We start from the raw sequence: 25485 nt of genomic DNA, 5'->3' as shown, positions 1-25485 counted from the left end.
ACTTCATTAATCTCACTAACACTAACTTGTTATTCTCTCTGCTGAATCTAGTAAGGAAATAACTATTTGATAAAGATTGCACAGGATTCAGAAAGGTTACCACTAGCAGTAACCATTTCCATTTAATAGACAGCCATGCCATATTGCTGCATCATAAAGAGATGCAACATTGCAGTAGGATGTCCCCACAGATTAACACAAATGCTAATGATGTATTCTGGGGGAAGTGACCTGTGGTAAGCACCCATGTGCTCTTTCCCAGAAATGCATTTGGCAAGGCATTTATACAGCACATTGATTCAAAGAATCACCTGAACGTATAAGGAACATTGGCCACTCATGTTTATTACACAGCCAAATCGCACATCCACCCATCACCCCTTGAGGTAAGTGCTAGAGAGTTTAGTGGACGGGTAGTGTTGCATGTGTGTGTATGTGTGTGTGTGTGTGTGTGTGTGTGTGTGTGTGTGTGTGTGTGTGTGTGTGTGTGTGTGTGCATATGTGTGCGTGTGTGTGTGTCTGTGTGTGTGAGGCTGCATATGTGAGTGTACAAAGAGGTATGAATGTTTTATGTGAATGCGTGGATGTCTGCCTTGGAGGTTGATGTGGGTGGAGATACTTAGGGTATAGGTAGGGTAGGTGTGTGTGTGTGTGTGTGTGTGTGTGTGTGTGTGTGTGTGTGTGTGTGTGTGTGTGTGTGTGTGTGTGTGAGTGTGCCATTGAATGCAGTCAGTTGGGGGGGGCATATGTGTGTGTGGGGTAAGGCTAAGCTCCCATACTTCCACACTTCCCTAGACTAATGAGTTAATCTTGCAAAATTGTGTGTGTGGAGCCGGGGTAATAGATACCAGGAATACCTCATTATCATGTGCATTCAATGCACTTGTTTTGTAGCACAAAATATGTGATATAGGGGGGACACTAGACATCAGGGATATGTCTTTATATCAGAAAACCTAACAGAAAAAAATTTTGCAGTATGAAAGATGTGGGATGGGGGAAATAATAGACAACAGGGATACCCTATACTATATGCCCTAAAGGCACTTACAATATTTAAATCTTGCTGCTTAGACAGTAAAATACAGTGTGTTAATCCTCTACACACCACCACTAGACACCAGGGATATGCCTAAAATGCTATCCAAGTCTTGAAAATACAAAATTGAAAGTTAAAAGGTGAAGGAAATGTTTCAAACCATGTACCCTTGACACTGAATGCAGCAGCCTTAACCTGCTATAGTAACAGTCTAGTTAGCATAAAAGCTTATTTCTTTATATAAAAGGAAGCATGGAACTCTAATGTCTAGCATCACTCAATGACTGCAACAATCCGTGGGCTATGATGGATACATCTATAAGAGAGAGCAGCAAGAGCTTTTTGTCAAGGACAGACATTTGAGAGGAATGGAGGTTTGTCCATATGAGGAGTGGTTTTGGGACAAAGCTGAGAGGAACTCTAATGGCAAAAGGGAGTATTTTTTTAATTATGACTTGGAGCCACATGATAAGTTATATGACTAACAGATCTAGCATAGCCATGCAGTTTTTGCACAATAAGAGTGTGAAACACTGTCTGGCATTAATGATTGACTGTAATCATTCATGATTTTCAAGGGAAGGTAAAAATAAGAATAGACATTGGCAATGTTCTCTCAACTAACAGACAGGTATGAGCTCTATGGTAGCATATTTGAATGCGTGTATGTGTTTGGTTGAGTAAATGGTGGGTGATGGTGCTTATGCCAAAGTGATGCATGGCCATTGATGTTAACTACTGCATGATAGTGCTGATTTATACTTGAGGCAATTAAGCACAATTCAGAGACATGCAACTTAGTTAATAATAAAGTATATTCTTGTTATGGGTAACATGTGTCTGAATCACAATTTTCTGCACAATGTAAACAGACCATGCACGGGCCATCGGTGTGAACTACTGCGTGATAGTACTTATTTGTACTGGTGGAAGTTAAGTGTAATTCAGAGTCATGTAAATTAGCTAATAATGCACTCTTTTCTTGTTATGGGTAACATGTCTCTGAATCACAATTTTCTGCATAGTGTAAACAGACCATTTTGGCCATAGATCTTACCCCCAGCAGTGGGGTCCTTTCTGAATCCCCAGGATCATCATCTTTTTTATTTGTGTATTTCTTCAACCTTTCCTCTCCATGGTATATAAATCAAAAGCTAACCCTTCCTCTTTAACTTTAGGAAAAGTATTTCTCTGTTCATTTCTTATGCAGTTTATTCATTGCCTCATCAATTCTTATTATAAGTACTTATTTTATTATAAATAATGTAGTTGCAATGTTGTATGAACATTCTTTGACTAATTCAAATCAACTGGCACCTAAATATTTTCTTGACATAATTGCTTCTATCAGGTTTTATTTTATTTATGTATTTATTTACTTAGTTACATTTCTTAAACAGTTAAGTAAATTTGTCCATGGACCCTTTCCAGCCACATCTAAGGTCTTGTTGGGAAAGACAACAAAATTATGCTAAATAATCAATCATTGTAGATATATATTATATTTGGTTTGCTGCATTATGTAGCATGCAATAAAAAAATTAAAATAGAAGGAAAAAATGTATAAAACAATATATAATGCAAGTAAGTCATAACATAATGATAGCAGCAGTAATATTACAGGGCAGTGAATATATAAGAAAATACATTTAGATACACATTTAGACTCAGTAAGTTATGTATTAATAATATTAATAGTAATAATACTGACCATACACATCTGAGTAAGTTAGGTATTAACAATATTATTAGTAATAATACTGACCTTACACATAAGGCTCAGTAAGCAGAGTAGTTAAGGTAATAAAAAAAGAATGCCGGAAGGCTGCTGAATTTAGTGATGAAGTACTGGAAATACTTAACAATACTTTTTGAAAGGGTAGCAAACCTGCATTACAGAAGCATCTACATTTATAATCATGGATATGTTCCTTTGATAACAGCTTCTGATATTACTGAATAGCCTTTAAGGATAAGGTGTCACAGCTGTCAAATCTTTCTTCAGCTTCAGCTAACAAGTTTGTACACATCTTTAGAAGCCAACGAACAGTGCATCTGGAAAATATGATAGTATAAGGAGATTTTTATTTAACCAGTAGGCAGTTTTACCAGTGCTGCTGTTTTTGACTAGTAAGCACATCCCCACTATTACTTGCTAGGTTGATATCCTCTACTATTAAACATTCTGCCATTTGGCCCCTCATCAGTTTTAGTATAAATTTCCTTTCTGTAATATCTCCTTTCTAAAACTATATGTAGTCCACCCTCATAGAATTATTCCTGCCTGGGAATTCATTTACCTGAAGTATCCTTTATTGCCTTGATGCAAAAGGCCTTGTTACCACTTGTAAATCCATACATAGGGTGGTGAAATGCTACCAAACTAGAACCTCATGTGACAATGCAATGTAATGGCATATGCAGAGGGGTACAAAGGTACAGTAACATTTCACGGCTTTAGTGTCATGAAAAATTAAAGCACCAGCACTAACAGCATTAGCCAGTATACCCAGTGATGTAAAAAGTGTATAACCATATCATATAAATGCAGCTAACATCACTAAGAAAAAATAATAGTCACTAGAGCCCTAGAGTGACAGGACATTTGTAATGAGTAAGCAATTTAACAGAATTGTCCCAATTCAGTGTAAATAATACAGAACCTTATTAAGAAGCTCACCTCAGATGTCAGTTTTAGTTCCACAACCTACACCGCAGACTGTTTGTCTTCTGTGGTAGGAACTATTTGCATCTGCAACTGATTTATTTTTATTAAATATAATTTTATTTCACAGGCTTTACTGTGTTAATGGTGGCATAAACCCAATGGTTTGGGTTTGTGGGCTGTACATGTGCTGTGTCTGCATTAACATGTGTTATTACATGCATTACAAAAAAATTTAGAAAGTAATTCTTTCTACCACTGTTATATTTAGTCTAGCAAATGTAATGATAGATGCACTAATAATATATAGCTCCACCACATTCATGCCAAAAGGTAAGTAGCACATATGTAATGCAGTCTCCATTTATTCCTTGAAATATAAACATTAGAAATAAATATCACAGACAGTTAGAAACCATAAGCATTTACTGTTGTTTCTAAACTAGACATTCCACCTGGTGAAAGACTGCAGCTAGCGCTTTTCATGTACAGACACCAGAAATAAACACAGCAGTTTGCCAGCAAACCTTCAGCACATGAGCTGGAAGATGACTGGAAACTGGAAAAAAATAAAACACAGCTGTAAATATTTTCAAATATTCACATTCAACAGTCTAGACTTAGAAAACTGATATGAAAAATACAATATTTGGATAAAATAGTTCTCAGTCTTTAATCAGTTAAAAAATTTACAGAAATGAATAGTCCCACATTTCTTCAAATAATTGCCAGTTGCACTCTTAAAAATATTTCTTACACTATGGATAAGTTAGTCATGTGGGTAGTGGGACACCATATGCAAAGCTATACTGACAAATAGTTAACTTGTCCTTTAAAAAACATCCCCAAGTATTAAAGACCTAATAACTCTTTAATGACAAATGGGAGAGTAAAGTGACAAAAATGTATCATACAGGGAAGAGAAGGGATCTTAGGGAAAACATGTGTCTGCACTAGATAAGCTCAATCTGGAAAACACCACAATGCAAAAGTATTCTATAGGGGTGCTAGCTGCAGGGCAGGGTAGAAGCTGTATCATATCAGATACACCGAGGTGTGGATATGCATCAGAAAAAAGTCTCGCTGAACCCCTGACCCCCATGGCCAAGTGCAAGGGAACACAGTAGTTTGCCTGCTGAGCCTTCCTCTGAAGCAGCATTGATAGTGTCCAACCTTTGGTACAACTGCATTTTAGCAAGGTTGAAATCCCAAAGGGTATGCTACTATAAGCTACATTAATTCGATTTGCCATCAGCTACTTCCTCTACAACGATAAAGAAATGGTACATCATTTCCTGTAAAGCAGAAACATTAGGAACAAATTCACTTACCTTGAGCACTGGACTCAAGAACACAAAACAGCATTCTAGCCATTTCAAAGTCCTTGCTGGTCTGATCATAGACTGCCAGTGCTTAAAGATGCAGTTTCTTAAGCACTTCATAATTTTAGACCAAGTCACAGAAAGCAGACTTTTTTTTTACTACGTTTTTCTCTTATACTACTGCAGCTAACCTAATAGCTTGTTAACCAAATATCACTGAGTATGAGCCAAACTTGATCATTTGTTAATGTTAACCTGACGGATCTCTTAAGCTCACAGTTAGCATGCATTACATCTGCATTCCCACATGAATTGCATATACATGTGTACTACTTTATGACATAATTCCTTTAACTACAACACCAAAGTCCACGGTACTTCGGAATTTCATTTTTTTTATTGTTGCCGACATAATTCCAAATTGTCAGTCAACACACTAAACAAATTATCCCTTTTCAGATTGGTTTTACTTCCTTACCAGACTGCAATCGGCATATTTCCAAACATTGTTCTTTAGCGTAGATCCTCAGTGGCTTCCACAAACATTGTCTTCCCCACTGCCATGGTCTTTCATTTTCAATTACCACTGTATTAGCTGCATCTATTTCTCAAACTAAGGGTGACCGTTCAGGTGCCTGCCACGCACACTTCCTTCGAGCACATCAATGAGAGCTCACTATTCGTTGAGATGGAATGCACTGAATAGTCCTGCACAGCTTCACAAGGTGACTGTATCCATGTACTAGGATACTTATTTCCTACACTTCTAGCACTTCAGGAAAACGTTATCCTACCATAATGAAAGTAAGTGCCAAGAAAGAAACTTGAAAGACTTTTTATTGTAACGGTCCCAGCTTTATCCTGTGGCCTTTCTACCCACAGCCCCACATCTGTTCCACGTCTATTACCTTCCCCATTGCTCCCAGTTTTTTCCAATTCAGTTGGGGACACTCGTGGATCTAAACGCATTCTTGAGGTCTAGACATCACCATTCAACTAGTATTTTTTTTTGCTTATGCCCTACCTGCTATTCCATCCCCCAGTGCAGTGTTTTTGTGCCCAAAGGGGTAAGTGGTCATATCATCCCACCTCCATGCCAGCTCAGCCATACCCACCACCCTTTACCACTGCTGCTTGACTACATCCCCTCAATGCTGCATCTAGAGTCTCCACCAGGGAGTGCCGCAGGGAATAACCATGTAACTGTCCACCCCTTCCCTGCCCCTCCATCAGTCACTGAAACTACTAGTCAAACTGAGACTGACTGAGCTGTAGCCAGGGCTTTATCCTTCTATATCACAGCAGCAGCACATTCAAGGTATTAATCTCTCTCTCTCTCTCTTTCTTTCACTCTCTCTCTGTTTCTTTAGCTCAGTAAAGTTTTGCTCAACTTGGCATAAAGGTAAAAAAAAAAAGTAAGAAAGAAAGAAAAAAAATAGAGCTGACAAACCCAAACCATATCAAAATAAACTGTTAGAGAATCCAAAATGTTTCTGGAAGAAATCAATGGCGTACTGAAGAAATCCAAAGCCACCACCTAAAAGTGGTACTGGAGAGTCAAAACTTCACAACTTGTGCAACTGTTCTTACTCACGTTTTTGTCCTTTTAAACACCAACATGTAACCCCACCTCCAAGCCAACTAAGATACTAGGATTGTCCAGGCACAGGACTCTATCTATACATGCTCTCCTTTCATTTAAAGCTTGTTAGTATATACACTACATTAGTAAATGGCTGTAAAAGATACCTAACTATGATAGATATAGACTCGTATGATTGATCCAAACTTTCTTCAAGGCATCTGATACATTCATATCCATGCATCTCCAGTATATCAATCACCTTTCCCTAATTACTGGTTTCTTCTAAACCTGGAAATTGGCTAAGCTTATTCCAATTGCAAACACTCACATTTCTCATCTCTCATCGCTGTCTAACACTATCAACAGTGCACCTCCTCATAACATTTTTCTTATCTTTGACTGTGGACTCCTCAGCAAAAAATACAGCACAGTTTTCAGTCACAGTTGCCAAAATAACACTCTCTCACCTTCTAACAGTGTCCTACTAAACATGTATAAAAGCAAAGTAACTGAAGTAGTCTTTATTTATCAAAAGTATCTGACAAGTATGCTCAACATTCCATATTGCTAGGTTTATTGCCACAATGCGATCTCATCTCTGACAGACAAGAATAAAGAAGTACTAAATGAAGCCTTCTCTCAAGTGACGTGAAATGGTCACAGGAATAACAAATAATTAAGACAAACTGTTGACGGTTAGCCCAAACTTTTAGAAATCAGAACATTTTTAGTCTTCCTTGCCTCCTGATTAAACCTGCTAAGTCAGGAACTGCATGCATGCAGAGATCTTAGGCTTGTTTTCAAACACTTTTATTTTATTTTATATTTGGTATAGCCAGACTAATCACCAAGGGTATATCATCTTCATTCAGAGATGTCATCCTCCCGCTACACTCCTTCCTTAACAGCCAAACAATAGAATATAATGCCTCATTGAGTAAATGCTTGGCTGGGCATTTGACCCAGCTCAGGAAACAGCAGCATGTCCTTGTCAAAAAAACCCTGAAAAAAATGAAGGTCATTTCCTCCTGAAGTTATCCTGACTACCTTAAAGCACTCTCACTCTTCTATTTCCTAACATCTAATGAGAGGAGATTGCTGCTTTGTGTAGAGAGTGTTGAATGATCTGGTCCTTTGTAACCTTTAACACATCTACAAAACTAATACTGCATAAATGCCTGCTCAAGAGACCTAAACTTCCACCAAAAGATAAACAGAGGATAGATATATTTCACTGAGAATACCTCTTATGGAATGGACTCACATTTTTAGAGGTTAAGCAGATTAGCTCCATGACCCTTTTTAAATGCAACCTGGATGACTCATTGGGCAATTATACAAACACCCACTGTTCATATCTCTCAGCTGTACAGATTTTCACAGAATTTCTAGATTTCTGCCTTATATTTTTAGTCCTTTCCTTATAAAATGTGTGGTTTTCTGGAAAATTATTGTGGATTGAAGTGACTAAATAATACTAAATGACAGGTATTTGAATTTCACACTTCATATACTTCAGAGAATACATCACCTGTTAGTCTCACAACTTTCTAAGTTTATAGGAGCAATATTTAAAATCTGTCCCCATTTTTGGGTCTTTGTCCCACTATTATTTCTGGTTTTGTCCAGATTTCTTGCACTGAGTAGTTGAGTGGTATAACTGTGTTATCCCTCCAGCCCTTATGGAAAAGGGTTGACACTAGTTTGGGGAGTGATATTAATTCCTGTCTTGATAAATGGATGGGATCATTGGCTAGGCTACAAATGGTCCAGTTGATCAACAACCTAGTATGAATTATGACACTCTAGGGCTTCCAGGCAGCAATTAAAAACACCTTCTCCCACCCTGAATGATAGAACTAGACATTCTCGAAGGGCCAGTTCTTGTCCTTCTTTTACTTACCAGTTTTAAAAGTACTTCTGAAATCCCTCACTACAATCCCAGCAATATTGTATGCTGATCAGCTAGTTTAGTCTCCAGATAAACTTCCTATGACAATCATTACATCTCTGTACAGTAATATGACCAAATGTCACATATGGTTTATCACTACATGTCTTTAACATAACAATAATAATAATAATAAACAATGGCCATGCTCGTTGGCTTTGCAGTACAAAACAGCCTTCTGCCTAACCAATGAACAGCGCCATTTTTGGCAGATGAGGTACTCCTACTCACAGTAAACCAGGTCAAATATCATGGGTTTAGCTCCAACCTCATTTAACATTTTCAGTGCATATTGATGAAGTGCTTGCAGAACTCAAGATGCTTATAGGAAAGTGGCAAAGTTCCCTGTTAAACTCTGAACTCAAAGAGATTAGCCAAAGGTGTTTTTCTACCAGTCATGGAGTAAGGTTTACTTCTTCTTCTTGATAAATCCTTTTGCAACTGCAGAATATATCAGGCAGCCATAGACAAAAACTGTAGAATTATAATTCCTGCACTGGATTTGAACACCACCATTATAATTCAGAAAACCAGTTTCCTGGCAACCTTCCAAAGGGGCTATGCAGCTGATTAATAAAATTCTACATTTGAAACCATATCCTGCACTAAGCTCCTGGTTAAACTTTCAGCAAACAGTCTGCAGTCCAGGTAACTAAACCACTAAAGTCACTATTCTTCATACTTAATCAAGATTTAGTAGAATGTTTCACCAACACCTCCTCATCTTGGGGTCTGAAAGTGTTGAACACATTACCCTTTTTGGCCAGGAAGACCCCTCTCCTCCCTAATTCAAAGCTACTTTTGCCAGTTATTACTACTACTCTTTGCTGAATGCTTCTGTAACTGCACTAGATATCAGATGGGCTTAGACAAAATCTGTAGCATTATATTTCCTACTTGAGACTTGAACAACATTACCATAATACAGATGACCAGTATCCTGACACCTTTCAAAAGGGCTGTGTAACTCATTAGTAAACTACTGCCTAAACTACTATGTTTATAACTAGGGTAAAACACCACTACCAATAAATACAATCCAGTACAGCTGCCTAACCTATCCTATATTGTATTAGAGGAAACTAGTTGGATATGCAGTAGCTGACATTTATTATGGTACAAATGCTAAACATCTGTATATCCATTTTTTGTTATTACATGTATTTCATAAATATGCATTTTTATGATTTTTTTATACAGTAATAGGTCATAATGCTAAAGATCTGTGTATCAATTGGCTGTTATTGTATATATTTTATAATTACATTTTTGTATGTTTTACTGCAGCAGGCCATAGCTAAAAATAAGCCCTTGTGTCCAACTTACTAATGTGTCATAAATATTTTATTTATTTTATTGTTTTGCTAACTGAATTGTCTGACTAGGCACAGCCCATTTTCAGTACAGCTTCACAGATCAAGGCTTCTCAAGTAAACTATAAAGAAGTGTAGAGGTTCCAGGAACATATTACTAAACAATAGATATCAGAAGAGCATATGGAAAGGACCAAGGGTCTTAAATTAACTATTTACATATAAACTATTAACAAAAATATACAAAAATAACACAGAATACAGGAAGGGTCAAAAATCAAATATTCACTGTGTGCCAAGACCAAATCAATATTTTCTGAAATGATTTGCAGCCATTAAAAAAAACAAGACTGAAAAATTAATTGAAAAGGAAATCATATAGCAATGAGTTGAATAATTAATGATGTATGAGTAAATAAAAAAAAGACAAGACAGAAAAAGAATACAACAAATACAAATCTAAGTAGGATGGGTAAGATAAAGGGAAATATATAACACACAGCAGAAAATTAGACAGACAGATAAAGAGATAGATAGAAAGAGAGAGAGAGAATGTATAGATGTATTATATGTACACCTATTCACACTTACTAAAAATTTCCCTCCCACATCTTGACTATAAGCCTAAGTCATCTAGTTAGCAAATACCTACATAAAAATCTTAGATATGGTATTGCCAATCTGAGAGGGAAAATAGGTAAGATCTTGAAATGACCTCTCATTTGGGCATAGATATCAGTAAAGCATTAGTTTAACAACAAAAATGGGGAATCAAATGTGATTCTAGGCATCAGGATATCAGACTTTGACCAAGTAGATAGGTCAACAGAGAAGATCAACTGAAATGGAATAATGTTGGTGTGGAAGGGAAAAAAAAAGCTGTTAGCAGTGAAACAAAAGACCGTTACTGAGGTAAAGTTCCCAAATGAGTCAAAATCAAACATTACAGAAAAAGAAGTAAATGATGAGAATGCCACCATAAATAAAACAGAAGTAGGTAGGAATATTAGGAAGCAAATCTCCAAAGTAAGAAAATGATAGGGTCTACAGCAAAGAGAGGAAACCAAAAATGTTGCACATCAAAGACAACTTGAAAATACAATTATACTGTAAAAGCCACTTTCTTTAGAAAGATAGGTGGCTAGACTGCATGTGAATAAATTACAGTCGTTGTGTATGCTCTTACACAGAATGAAATCAAGTTTTCAAGATTGACTGCATGTTTTTGAAAACTATTTTATTTACCTGCAGTAAGAAAAAATCCAGACATGGTTTTACAGGAATCCTTATTTTAAAAAAGTCAGAGGGCAGTTAGCAAGGTATTTAATTTAAGGAAACTCTACTTGACTGTTACCACACTTAAACCTCAGCAGGACAGGCAACTAAGAGAATCAATGGCTGATTATTTTCAAAAAGCAAAATACACTGAATTCAATCAATTCTGACATTAAGATAACACAAATTTCTGTATCTGTAGACTGTGGATAAAATTGTGAATGACCAACTTTAACGTGTTTCAAAAAGTAATCTGTAATTGTAAGTTACAGCAACAAAAATCACATTTAAAAACATTCTTATAACTTATTCTTAAGAATAATTAAGCAGATGCGAAGTTTTTAAACATAAGGAACATGACTAGACAGCAAATCATCTGGATGATTCTTTGCTTCTCAAGGAGATATTTTATCTTTATTATGAATCTGTGGAACAAACTAAAGAAAATCAGAGTGCAAGATACCCGTATGGCTCAGGTAAGCCAGAGATAAAAATGATTTATTTTATTGTTACTAGACTACACTTCTATGGATCCATCACTCTAAATCTGACAAATATAAAAATAAACTCACTCGAAGACAAAAAAAATGGAAGTTGCTGTGTTCAGCCAATGTAGAAGGACATAATACTATATATGTATTTTATAAGGGTATCAAAATACCCTGCAGACAGATGTCCAGTTCTAGAAAGTTACTGAGTCTGACCCTGTGCTATAGCAGAGTAACAGCATATTTTCTAGACAAGAAAGTCATAAAACTGGTTAGATTTGTGAGATGGGGAAAGCTATCCTGCATACAGTGTTGTGTACTCCATGATGTTTAGTGTATTATTCTTCACAGATCACAGCACACAGAGACTTCCAAGACGTGTGAAAAAAAAAAGAAATGACTAAGCATACATTGTATAACATAGCTGACAGTATAAACTTGGGTCATGCATGATTATCCAGACTTTTTAATGCAATTCAGCAGCATCTCACATGTATCTTTAAGCTTAAAAAATCTTTCTGTGACTTAAAATGCTACTTGGGGACCCATAAAAGCTACATTAAGACATAGTAGAGCCAAGATAGCTATTCCTTGTTCACATACATCTCAGCAGTTAAGAATTTCACAAAATGTCCAGGTTTTAGCTTGTTACTTTTTATCTATTTTTTGTATGATACATGGTTTTCTGGCAAATCATTGGTGATTGCAGTCATTAAACAATGGCAGACATTTGAGTTTCAGACTTCATTAAAAAGCATGACAATGTAAAAACTAGTATTGTAACAACAGCATTCTAAGTATATTAGAACAATATTTAAAATCCCTTTCTGTTTTTCCCCTTTGTCTCCCCATTATTTTTGCCTTTGTCCAGAATTCTAGGGTGAAGAATTTGAAAGACATGCCTACTGACCAGATAACACCACAAAACCATAGCAGAAATGGTTGGTGGGGGGGCTGTAGTGGAAACAAGAACAGAACCATTGACATGCAGATACAATAACACGTATACACAGACTGAAACTATCAGAGACAGTAACATTAGCTTTATTATTTGGAAGCTGTATATCATTCTCATTTGTGGAGCATAGCTATGAAGTAAGGTCTGATGCAATAACATAATCATCAAGTGCGATTGTCTTATTATCCCTGCCCAGCACTTATTTAAAGGGCAGCAGTAGAGGGAAAGTTGGCTGTTCACATTAATATCTTAAGTGTGAGACATGACTGCATCTGTCTGTCATAGTGGTGGAATAATAACAGTTATGATACCAAGGACAATTAAGGGAATGCTGTGCTTTTTGTCCTGTATGTGGTCAGTGGAAGGTGATACTGAGAAGTAGGTGAGATCGAGTACCTCATACACATGGACAAGAAGGACGCTGGTATGTGACCCACTTTTCAAGTAGAAAAAGACAACATTGCAAAGGTAAAACTCTACAGAACAATTGCACACCTACTGATTTGAAAAATACTGCAACACTACCTATTTTTCTATGATAAGAGACAGAGGGGAAATTAAATATCTTAAGACCAGGCAAGAGAGAGTGTGAGAGAGAGAAAGAAACAGATTGAAGACCCATTTAGTTAGGCTAAACAAGGATAAATCCAGGAAAGATAATGCAGTGGGCTAACTTAAGTCCAGTGGTTGCTGCTTATTTGAAGCTATGGATGAATTATGGCCTGAATCCTCTCTGGAAGTTATAACCAGATTATTTAATAACTGGAGCATTTGGTGAGTCTAGTAGTATAACTGAAAACTAAAATAATCATCCTGTTAGGAAGGGAGGTAAGCTTTTCATTTGTCTCTAAAACGTACATAAAAAGGAAAGAAAAAAGTTAATAATGCTATGAAGTCACATGCACATACCCATTGAACTAATGTGGTTAAGACAGTCTGCGATGAACTTATCACATTTATATCCATCAACAAATTGTCTAAAGGGAAATAAGCAACTGGCTAAGATCCACATAAACGAAGACATCATTTCAAACTAACCACCCTGCATTGCGTCTTCACTACTTAAACTCTTCAACCACAGACATCATTAGGACAAAGATAGCTGAGGTCATGGGACCTCTAGGATGTTTGAATAGACATAATTACATAAATTATGAGCCCATCCAATTGTCAACTACCTAGCAGATGCACAGGAAATACCAAGAAAAATGGAATGGAAGGGTGGAATATGTCAGAGGCTAAGAAACATTTTTAAACATGTACATTGCCTATAGTTACACATTTGCATAATGCAAGTTACTCCAGCTATAGAGATCTATATGCATCATAGGATCATAAGACATAGAAGGCAAATGAGACACATGACCATTTACATCTTGACAATTCCCACCTTCAAGGTGTACTCTCTTTTGAAGTATAGCAAAGCACGTCAGTCCCAGAGTAAATTTGTGGATAACAATCCAATTAGCCAAGTTTAAACTGGAGTATGCTAAGGTGTAACTTTATTTAGCTTGTAAGGGTAGTTTGCTCCAGATGTGTGATACACATTGGGATAATAACATTTTTTCATCAGTGAATTTTGCTGGTGGATAGCTAAGTCCTTAGTTCTGTTATTAGAAAAGCTACATGAGTTGCAAAGGTAGATGAGATCAAGGAAGATGAGTCACTAATGATGTGGAATGCAAGACATAGATCACCATGCAAGAGACTGTAAGAAACCAAGATGCCTTTAGATATTAGTTCTGCTAAACAGAATCAATTTTCTGAGTACTGTTGCTACACAGTGGTTGAAGAAAAATAAATTGTCATCATTCTGGAGTCAGGTATTATCTATGCCATAAACTGAGAGAGAAAATTAATTACCAATTGTAGCAATACTACACTTTTCTCATTTAATTTCAGCCCTTTTTCAGTGCATCATTTGTTTATGAAGCTTAGTTCCTGATATAATAAATAAGTACTAGAATGAGAGTTTGCTATAATGCCCAGTTTGTAGACATCTGCAAACTGTGTTTTTTTAGCCACTTGGCTATCTACCTCACCACTTACGGATCTAATTTTAAGCACTTACCTATTTGCAATGTTAGTATGTGGTGTAGTATCAAACACTTTGGTCAGATCCAAATAAGCTGTTTGACTGCTATCAGCAACCTGTGTGATCTTGTCAAAGAAGGCAACTAAACTGAGGAGGCATGATTTCTTTTTAACAAAGCCAATCTGATGTGAATCTGGCCTGATAAGGTTTTTCATATCATAGTTTAAAAGGTCAGGTATAGTGCATTCCATGGCTTTGCAAATCAGATTAGAAAGGCTAATAAGTCTATAGTTTCCTGGGTAAGTAGTAAGACCACTTTTGTGTAGGGGCATCAGTACTGTAGTAACCCTATTTTTGTGGTGCAGTGTTGTGAGTGTAGAATCAGTGTAACTGAGAATAGATTAATTAATTACTAAGACATTACCGCTTCACTAATGGAATTTGATGTATTAGACTGTTTACAGTCCATCTCCTAGTGTACCTCCTGTTGACCCTTTATTATGATATGTATTAAAATTAAGGCAGAATGGGTGGGATACAGAATGGTTTAATTAATAAAGGAAGTGTGCCTTATTTGTGTTCTAACATCCTCACTCTGCCTGCTGCTAGGATGTGTCTAAAAGTCTGTATTAAAGCGAACTCCTGAAAGGTTTTGGAGTCTGAGCTGGAAAAAGTATGATGTGTGTGTGGTGTGTATGTGTGTGTGTGTGTGTGTCTGTGTGTGTGTGTGTGTGTGTGTGTGTGTGTGTGTGTGTGTGTGTGTCTCAGAGAGAGAGAAAGAGAGAGAGAGAAAGAGAGAGAGAGATGGTTGGTTTGTGAAAGCTAATGCTGCCAGATAAAAAACAGACTTTGTGTATGTAAGCACTAAAAAAAGAGATTGTGAATATTACATTCAAGGGAAACAAAGAGTTTGTTTATGTTCTTATCACCAGATAAAGAAGAAAACAGTGAGTATTGTTTCCAGGAAATATAAGAAGAGTTTGCGTAGGCACAATATCCTGATTAAACAGATGAAAGGGACAGTGAATACTGTTTCTAGGAAAAACAGTGTTTGTGAATGCTGCTCTCTTTAGAGTGAATGAAGTACTGTTTTGAAAACAAAAATTGAAGCATCTATATACTGTTTCTTGTGAGAAGCTAACAAATGAAAATGCTGCCTTCCAGAGGAAAGCAGATCTTGTACGTACTGTTATCAACAGACAAAGTCAATGTCAATGCATGCCATTTTTCACAGAAAACCATCATTACTTATGGTAAGAAAATTCATAACAGAAACAGTGTGAGGAAGAATTTATATAGATTCACATAAGTCAATCTGCAGAGCATCACGTACATGTACAGTCAACCAGATAAATGTATCACACTCCACTGCACACTTATAAGAAAACCACACTTAACCTCCAGCTAAAACTATCACATGACAACACACACGCACACACACGCACACACACACACACACACACACACACACACACACACACATATATATATATACATTGATAGTTATAAATATAAATACATACTGTGTGGGGGAATATGTACAAGACACATATACATATAAAATGTATATTTTTCAAATATCCATATCTATATCTGTACCTATAGATGTGTGTATATATATCTATATACACACATCTGGCACTCTAGGCAGTTCCCCAAACCCTAAGCTGCTTACTTCTTTACTGTAACAATCATCATGTTAAAGTTAATAAGCTTCATTTGCAAAAGTATATCCTGTACTGGAATTCCTTTATGAAACCTCAGTATTCTTGTGGCGTCATAAATGAATGTCAGTACTGCACCTGTGCCCAATCAGTACCTGCTAATTACAGCCCCTACAAGTTTGTGACTACGGCACCCCCTTTGCGCTGCCTTAGTTACAGCTCTTCATCTTTATCCATTAATCCGTGACTCTTACTTTCCAGGAATGTGTGTTACTTTACATCTAACCCCTAAAAAACAGTTAACAAAAAATATGCATCACTTCTAAAAACAGACTTCAGACAGAGTTATTTTTTGACTGGACTCTTTTAGTGGTTTATCACTTCTAAAATATCCATTCAGCAATGAACTTACACACTTTCAGATTACTGCTAGTAAGATGGTCCCAAGTGTGTGAAATTATATCTAAAAAAATAAAATAAATCCTTTGATTTTACAGTAAGCAATGATCTATTGTTCACAAATTTCAAAAAAAGCAGTTGCAACAAGTCAATGGCACAGTATCAGTGGCATGAACTACAGACACTTAACTTCCCTGTGAGTGATCATGTATGGAAATGTGTACATGCTGACTATGTACAGAGGACAAACATCCATCAGCTAAAATGAGGATCATTATGCAACACAATTATTTAGCAAATATAAAAAAGCATATTTTTAAATAACTGAATGTACAATAATAGTAATAATAATAATAATAATTCCAACCTTTCTATGGGAGTTCAGAAATTCCCCCTCCTCAAGAATGTTTTCGGTTGAGTTTTTCCCTTGTTGGTAAATTGCTATTGCCATGAATGAGTTCTGCTTAGCCCACAACTCTGTTGTATTACTGCATTATGAAGCTCACATTAAGCAACATTTCAACCATGTACATAAACTACACTTTCCATGAATACAGTTTGAAAGAGGCACTCCTCAGTTCTGCCTAGCTAGTTCTAAAGTGAGGTGACTTGGGGACACCACCCCCTCTTATTTAACTGTATTATATAAAATGCAATCTTCAGATATGGGTGAATGAGAATATGCAGCTTAAAGCATGAATGTTGCATTTAGTTCTGCAGCTGCTATGGCAACCCTATTCTTAGAATTTCTAAGGATAAGGAGAAGGCATTACAAAATTATGCATGTGAATGAAGCTAGAAGAGAAGCTTTTGTATTCCGTCTACAAGGTGATAAAGACAATATTGTCAATTGGGCATTATAGAAGTCCTGTATGCTGTATGCATTGCACAAATGTTGTCTTCCTAAGGAAGATTAATGCAGTCTGTTAGTCTTCTAAGGTGAAGCATACTGTAAATAAGAACATTTACTCTTTATCTTCAGAATATCTTTCAAAGACTAATTCGGTAGGACCATGCACTTATCATCTCTCTTACCATTGCTCCTCATAATGTTTCTTAAGATGATGGATTATTAACATGACAGGTTAAAAATGTTCCTTTCAGATTTAAAGTTTCCATAAGAAAATCTTCCAGAGGAGACTTTAAAACTGGGAATTGAAGTTTGCTTAACAGAATCCTGGGAGAAAGCAGAATTAATCTGCTTCATGAAGATATTCTTCTCCTCACTTTAGAAATCAGATGAAGGCTTTCATTTTATATTCCTCTTGACTTCCAACTTTTATGGCATCTAGTGAAGATTTACATCTTAGTGTCCTATCCACAGATGGTCATTTTATTTCATTACTCAGATGAGACTTTAGTAAGGTCTCATTTTGATGGGACCTTAAACTGAGGTCCCATCTACTTAAGCTGGTGGTAGGTCTGGTAGATGCAAAAGGTCCCGTAGCAGCTATCGAAAAATTAGAGGAAGTTCCCCGATGCCCTAGCCAAATATTCCCTAGTATTATAAATACAGTTTTGGGTGTCCCAGGAAAAGAGTTCATTAGTTGGTGTGACTAATCCGAACAACAAAAGGATAAATAAATAAGAAATAGATAATCCACTTAATGTATTGTTATTTCATGTGACTTCTTCAGGCCAACTGTTCGACTCCCTAGCAAATAGGTTATAGTAACAGCAAGGCAACATTAGGATAGCGGATGAAATAAATGGCATTACTGGAGCCTTGCTTGTGAAAACACTCAAGAAGTGCAAAGCAGTTTTACCTCCAAATGCATTGATTAACATGATCAGTGGGGGCACAAACGTAGGTGCTAACTAAGATGCTTTTAAGATCTTTGTGACACCCCAACACTGGCCCAGTAATCACGGAGCCTCAATCCTCACCACTGGCAACAGTGGGGAATGTACACACTGCGAGGATGACAAGTACACACACAGTAAAGTGCAATTTCCCTTAAGAGCACAAAGAGACCAGTAAGTCTGGGGCTGGTTTCTCCCTCTTTTCTACAGATCCCCAGTAAGACATCCCATTGGCACAGCTATAGAGCTGAGTCCTTAGCCAGGGTTCCAAGCCAAGTCCTCCAACACTCTCTCTGTCCAACTGGTGCTTCGTGTCCCTACTCAAGCAGCTAACACACACACTCTTGGAGATTTGTTTTACACACACACACACACACACACACACACACACACACACACACACACACACACACACACACACACACCTCGGAAAGGCTGACATAGGTTTACTACCTATGCCTCCCTCTGCCCAGACGATACAGTAGTTATCACTGCCACCAGAATCCCTTATCAGCTACTTTAAGGCCCTTAACAAAGGGTGCCCAATCCTACTGTGTAATGTTACTATTAATCCAAATGGTAGTTTGACCAAGAACAAGGGTATTAGGAGTGACCTGCACAGTGATACTAAATAAATATGCATGTACTCTCAGAACTTAAATATGTCTCACAAATATCAGCCACAAATATAGATTTAAATGCATTTAATAAATAATAAAAGAACAAGGAAATACTCAGTAAATCATCACCATAACTTCAGAGTTTAAAATCGCAGGAAATATTTAAAACAACATTGCAGGACAGTGTCAAATAAATACAGAAAACATCTAAACATCTAATCTTTACTATATTCCTGACAATATCTAAAAGAATTTACTGTACCCTTATTAACTTACTTACAGCAAAGCAAGACAAACGTGGTGAGTGGATGTTTCCAGCAGATGCTGCCAGGTCAAAAGACAAAATACAAAATGCATAGTCACTCTCTCAGAGAGTTCTTAAATTAATATCAAATATTACTGCTGGGATACTTCCAACATGACATCACTTTTTGTTACCTGACTTCAGTTCTCATGCTCAACAACCATTACTAGAAACTGCTAGCATTTAGCATCGCCCTGTGAAAATATCTAGCCTTCAGATGTTTGCAACTGTTGGAAGACATAAAAAGTACAGTTGTGTACACTTACCATAAATGTAGATGTTCCAGTGTATTCACTGTTGTAGTCATTACAATTGGGTTATCCTGCTGGCAGGCTACCGTCAGTCAGTTATCCTGCTGGCAGGCTACCCGCAGTCGGCCTGAATTCCAAAGTCTAGGTCCGGCATTGGTTGCTGTTGCCTCTTCCCTGACGTCAGTGTGCCAGGGGTATAAAAGATGCAGCCAACGCCATTTTCTTCAGTTTTTCTTGCCCCAGATGTCAGGTGCCCCCAAAAGGGTAGGCTAAAAATATGTCAATAAAACATGCATGCACCAAAGTATATATTTTGCCTTCATCTACAAGCAAATATACCACATAGGTTGTATAGAATAGAGAAGTACAGATAAGTTCCAGCAAAGAAATGGGGGATGGCGGGTGGGTAACCCGGACTGCAACAGTGAATACACTCGAACATCTACATTTATGGTAAGTGTACACAACTGTACTATGTTCTTCGTGTTTCACTGTTGCAGTCATTACAATTGGGTTGAATCCCAAAGCTAAGGTTGGGAGGCTGGAGCTAAATAGCATTAGGGGCAGCTATTAGGCCCTGCAGAACTGCAGTGGCAAAGCCTGCCCTGGATTTAGAGTAGAGTGTTAAGTTATAGTGCTTTGTGAAGGTGTGCACTGAACTCCAGGTAGCAGCATCTAAAATGTCTTTGGTTGGCACTCCCCTGAGGAAGGCTGCTGAAGTGGCTGCTGCTCTGGTTGAATGTGGCCTACTGCCCTTAGGTACTGGTTTGCCATGTTGTGAATAGCAGAAACGAATGCAGTAGCCTATCCACTTTGAAATAGTCTGCTTTGAGATAGCCTTTCCTTGTGATGCTGCAGCATATGCCACTAGTAATTGTTCTGTCTTTCTGAAAGTTTTGGTTCTGTTCAAATAGAAGCGTAGCTGTCTGTGTATATCCAAAGAATGCAGAATTCTCTTCCCCTTATTCTGTGGGTTTGAATAAAAAGTAGGCAGATAAATAGTTTGGTTAAGGGCCACACTGGACACTACCTTAGGCATAAATGCCGGGTTTGTCCTCAGAGAAGCCCTGTCTGGATAAAAAATGATAAAAGGTTCTACAGCCATGAGTACCTCTAGCTCTGAGACTCATCTTGCAGAAGTTATTGCTAGGAGCAGAGCTGTTTTCCAAGATAAAAACTTTATATCAGCTGTAGCGGCTGGCTCAAAAGGAGGTAGGGTGAGTTTTTCCAAGACATAGTTGAGGTCCCATGCAGGTATTGGTGATCTCCTTGGAGGCCTTAAATTTTTGTCCCCTCTGAGGTACTGCCTTAATAAAGGGTGAGAAAAATTGGTGGCTCTGTATTGTAATGAGCCGAAATGGCAGAGGCATGAATTTTTATAGATGAGAAGGATAGGCCTTTGTCCAGCATCTCAGTCAAGTATTGCAAAATCTGAGGAATATTTGGTACCACTGTGTCAATTCCTTGTGCCTGGTTCCAAGCACAGAATCTCTTCCATTTTCCAGCATAGGATTTTCTAGTACTAGGCCTCCTGGCTTTCAAAATGTCATCCATCACTGCTTTAGTGAGAGGCGTGTTTTGTTTGACTACATTATCCACCATGCTGCCAGATTTAAAGTCTTGAGTTGGCTGTGCAGGATCTGATTGTTCTGCTGGAACAGTAGATGAGGCACTTGAGGTAAGGTCCAGGCTGGGCATTGAGACAAGTTCCTTAGGATTGGATACCAGTAGTGGCGTGGCCAGTCCGGGGCAATCAGTATCATTTTTGGCTTCTCCTGTCTGACCTTTAGGAGTACCTTGGGGAGGAGAGGCAGTGGAGGAAAGGCATATACTGTTAAGTTTTTCCAGTTGAAGGATAGGGCATCCACTTTCCATGCTTGTCTGTGATAAGTTCTTGTGCAGAATCTCTTTAGCTGGCAGTTGTGAGGTGAGGCAAATAGATCTATGTCCGGGCACCCCCATTTCCTTGTTACCATGCTGAAGACTTGTGGATCCAATTTCCACTCGTGGGGATCCATGAGGTTTCTGCTTAGTTTGTCTGCCAAAGTATTTATCTTTCCTGGCAGGAATTGTGCCTGCAGATGTACCTGGTAAGTCAATGCTGTGTCCCACAAAGTCATGGCTAGTCTGCAAAGGGGGTAAGAATGAGTGCCTCCATGCTTGTTTATGTACCACATGACCGTGGTATTGTCTGTCTTTATCAGTAGTTGTCCCGGATGAAGTAGGTCCTTGAAGGCTGTCAGGGCATTTTGAACAGCTAGCATCTCTTTTTGATTGATATGTAGATGCATTTGGTTTGCGGACCATGTGCCTTGAATACATCTTCCTGCCATGTGGGCTCCCCAGGCATAATCCGACGCATCCGTTGTTAATGTCTGTGTGGCTGGGGGTAGAGTGAATGGCTGTCCCTTGTTCTGGTGACAGGTCCTCTCCCACCCTCGAAACTCCTGTTGCAGGCAGGGAATGAGAGTAACTATTGTTTCCAGGCTGTGGCAATGTTGAGTCCAAACACTTTTTAGGTACCATTGAAGTTTCCTCATATGCAGTCTTGCATATGGAATTAGTAGAACGCAGGATGCCATGAAGCCCAAAGCCTGCAGAATTTTTCATGCAGATAACTGGGCCTTTGTTGCCAACAGTTTGAAATAGGTAGTCAGTTGCCTTTGTTTGTATGGCATGAGATAAGCCATCTGGGCAGTTGTATTTAAGCTTGCACCCAGGAATATTATCTCTTGAGAGGGTACTAGTTTTGATTTCTGTTCGTTGACAGTGTACCCTAGGCATGGTAGTAATCTCTTTTCAAATGCCAGATGCTGTAGCAGAATGTCTTTGTTCTCTGCTTGAATGAGGCAGTCGTCCAGGTAAGGATATATTTGTATTCCTCTTTGTCTGCAGAATGCAATTACTGGTGCCAGGCACTTTGTGAAGACCCTGGACGCAGTAGATAAGCCAAAGGGCAGTGCAGAGAATTGGTAGTGCATTGAGCCAGCTTTGAATCTGAGGTATCGTCTGCATGTTTGTCTGATTGGGACATGCCAGTATGCCTCTTTTAGATCTAAAGTCACAAGCCAAACCTTCTTGCCCAACATGGGCAGAAGCTACTGTAGAGTCAACATTTTGAATTTTGGAATATCCAGATATGTGTTTAGAATAGATAGGTCCAGTATTGGTCTCCAGGCTTTGTCCTTTCTGGGTACCAAGAACAGTCTTGAATAAAATCCTTGTCCCTGCTCTTGCTCTGGTACTTGTTGAATGGCCCTCATGTCCATGAGGGATGAGACTTGTCTTTGTGCCTCTGCCCATTGATGTTTTGTCAGGTCTGGCCAACCATTTGCCCTTGGCGGGGTATGGAAGTGAAACTTGTAGCCTTGTGACACTATGTTTAAAACCCATTTGTCCTGGGTTATTATGTGTCAATTTTGAGAAAAAAGTGCTAGTTTTCCCCATAAAGGTGCTGCCAGAAGATAAGTGCTTGGTGCAGGCAGGGGGAAGTCATTGGGACTGTTTCCTGTATGGCTGTGATTTGTCTTCTCCAGTTTTGGGGGTAGAAGCACCCCATTGTTTAGACCTGAACGAACCTTGGGGCTGGGATCTGCCTCTAGGGCATCTGTATCTGCCCCTTTGTGGCCTGTCTGACACTGGAAAGGACCAATTATTTGTAGGCCAGTGTCTGCTGAATCTTGGTGGCTGTACCTGTAAGAAATCCTTGACTGTTTGCATAGATTTAGCTTTGTCCTCCATTTTCTTTAACACCTCTTCTGCTTTAACATCAAACAAAGTATCATGCTGTAATGAAGCATCTAATAATTTTGCTTTAACGTGATCAGGTAGATTTTGTTCCTTTAACCAAGCATGCCTCCTAATGACAGAACCCGTAACTGCGGCCCTGCAGGAGGCCTCCAGAGAATCAAAACCACATTGCAAAGTATGCTTTCCAACTTGTTCAGCTGCATGCAATAATTCCTGCATTTCTTTGTTTTCTGCACAATCAGAATTTATCAACATTTTCTGTTTAAGCAGTGACATAATGTACTGCTGATATTTGAGCATATGAAACTGACAATTTAAAGCCCTTACAGCCAGGGTAGCAGAAGTGTAAATCTTTTTTCCCCATCTGACCAGTGCCCTAGAATCTCTGTCAGAGGGAGTAGGTTTTTTTGCAGTGGAAGCCTTGACCCCTTTGGGACCCTGAGAAATAGTTTCTGGGTCAGCAGCAGGGTTTTGAAAAGGAATTTATGAGAGTCAGGAACCCTATAGTACCTGTCCATCTTAACGGGAGCTAAAGGTAAGGAGTCAGGGGTCAGTCTGGACTCTGAAAATACATCATCTACAATGTATAACACAGGTGGAATAGCTAGGGGCCTGTGTTGTGGTAGTAAAAGGAAGTCTCTGAGCCTTTTCTTACATTCTGAATAATCTTGGCTCTCCCAGTGGAAATGCTCCCTCATGGTATGTAAAGTTTCCCCAAAAGAATAATCCTCAGGAGGAGAGGCTGAAGGGATTGATTCTTCAGCATCAGAATCCTCATAGGGAGGAAGAGAGTATTCCTGATCAGAAGAGGAATCAGATGAAATGAAAACCTGATCTGAAGATTCATATTCTGTCTCTTGCCTAGGCCTCTTATCAGGAGGGGGATGGGAACCCCTGATCAGAGTAATTAGGTCTTCGGCCATTTTGAGCATCTGTTTTTTAGGCATGGAGGTCTGTCCATGTGGCTGTTGTACTTGTTTCTTTGTCTTTAAAGGTGCTTTAGTCTTTGCCTTTGAAGCTGAAGTCATTTTAACATATAATTAAGTAGGTCTGAAAACACCCTCAGAAGCCAATGCCTGCTCAGCGGCTCTGGACCCATCTGAGGGAATAGTTTCCAGAGGTCCAATACCTTGAGCTTTCAGTGGCCTGATCGACTCCACGTGGGTGTTGGTAGTGGCCTGCGAGTCTAAAGTAGCAGTCGTCAGAGGCTGCGAAGGCACCTCACTGAAAACCGGCGACTGGCTTAGAAGAAGCCTCGTCGTCGGTTTTGGACCTCGGATGCCTGTCCTTTTCCTTGCGTTTCTTGTGCATTCCGGTTGTCGAATGGCTATCCGACGACATTGTATAAATAAATCTTCTGCCAAAATAGTGAAATGCAAAATCGTACCGACGCTTAATAGTGCACTGGTTAAATCTAGCACAAAACCGACAACTAGCAACGTCGTGGTCAGGGCCTAGGTAAGGAATACAGTAAGAATGAAAGTCCTTATGAGGTATTTGCTTCCCACAAGAAATACAATTAACTTTTTCTGACATCGGTCTGGAGCAAGAAAAAAGTTTCCCCAACGGGGTACTTAGCTTTTTAGTGAAGACTTCGGATCTGAAATTCAAACACGAAAATCTCAGGAGTCGGCTGACCGGCACTTGCGAACTGCTTTTGCTTCGGGCACCACGCGGCAAGAAAGACTGAAGAAAATGGTGTCGGCTGCATCTTTTATACCCCTGGCGCACTGACGTCAGGGAAGAGGTGACAGCAACCAAAGCCGGACCTAGACTTTGGAATTCAGGCCGACTGAGGGTAGCCTGCCAGCAGGATAACCGACTGAGGGTAGCCTGCCAGCAGGATAGCCCAATTGTAATGACTGCAACAGTGAAACACGAAGAATATCAATAAAACACTTACCAAACAATGCAGAAGGCACCCTAGTTTTAGACATCCTGTCTCCTTGCAACATTGAAACCATTTATTTTATTAAGTGGTTATAAAAGAATTTAATTTCAACTATTTTGCTGAAGTTTTGCAAGTTCACCTTTTATGCTCCAGTTTCCACTATTAAACATAT

At 38.5% G+C, this 25485-nt stretch overlaps 1 protein-coding gene across 2 annotated transcripts in view; it reads right to left on the bottom strand.

Moving 5' to 3' along the window:
* KAZALD1 (Kazal type serine peptidase inhibitor domain 1) overlaps positions 1–25485 on the bottom strand; it is a 524245-nt gene that overhangs the window by 403697 nt on the left and 95063 nt on the right. The window contains exon 1 of one of the 2 annotated variants that reach the window (XM_044056494.1): positions 17062–17128. The exons of the other annotated variant lie outside the window; for it this stretch is intronic. The gene's annotated coding sequence lies outside the window, so the exon portion shown is untranslated. Of the gene's footprint in view, positions 1–17061; positions 17129–25485 lie in introns of those variants that run through there. 2 annotated transcript variants of the gene reach the window in all.

Source organism: Protopterus annectens, chromosome 14.part0 (genome assembly GCF_019279795.1).
Source record: "Protopterus annectens isolate FY-2018-M chromosome 14.part0, PAN1.0, whole genome shotgun sequence".
Lineage (NCBI taxonomy): Eukaryota > Metazoa > Chordata > Ceratodontiformes > Protopteridae > Protopterus > Protopterus annectens.
This window is presented reverse-complemented; position numbering and strand designations above follow the sequence as displayed.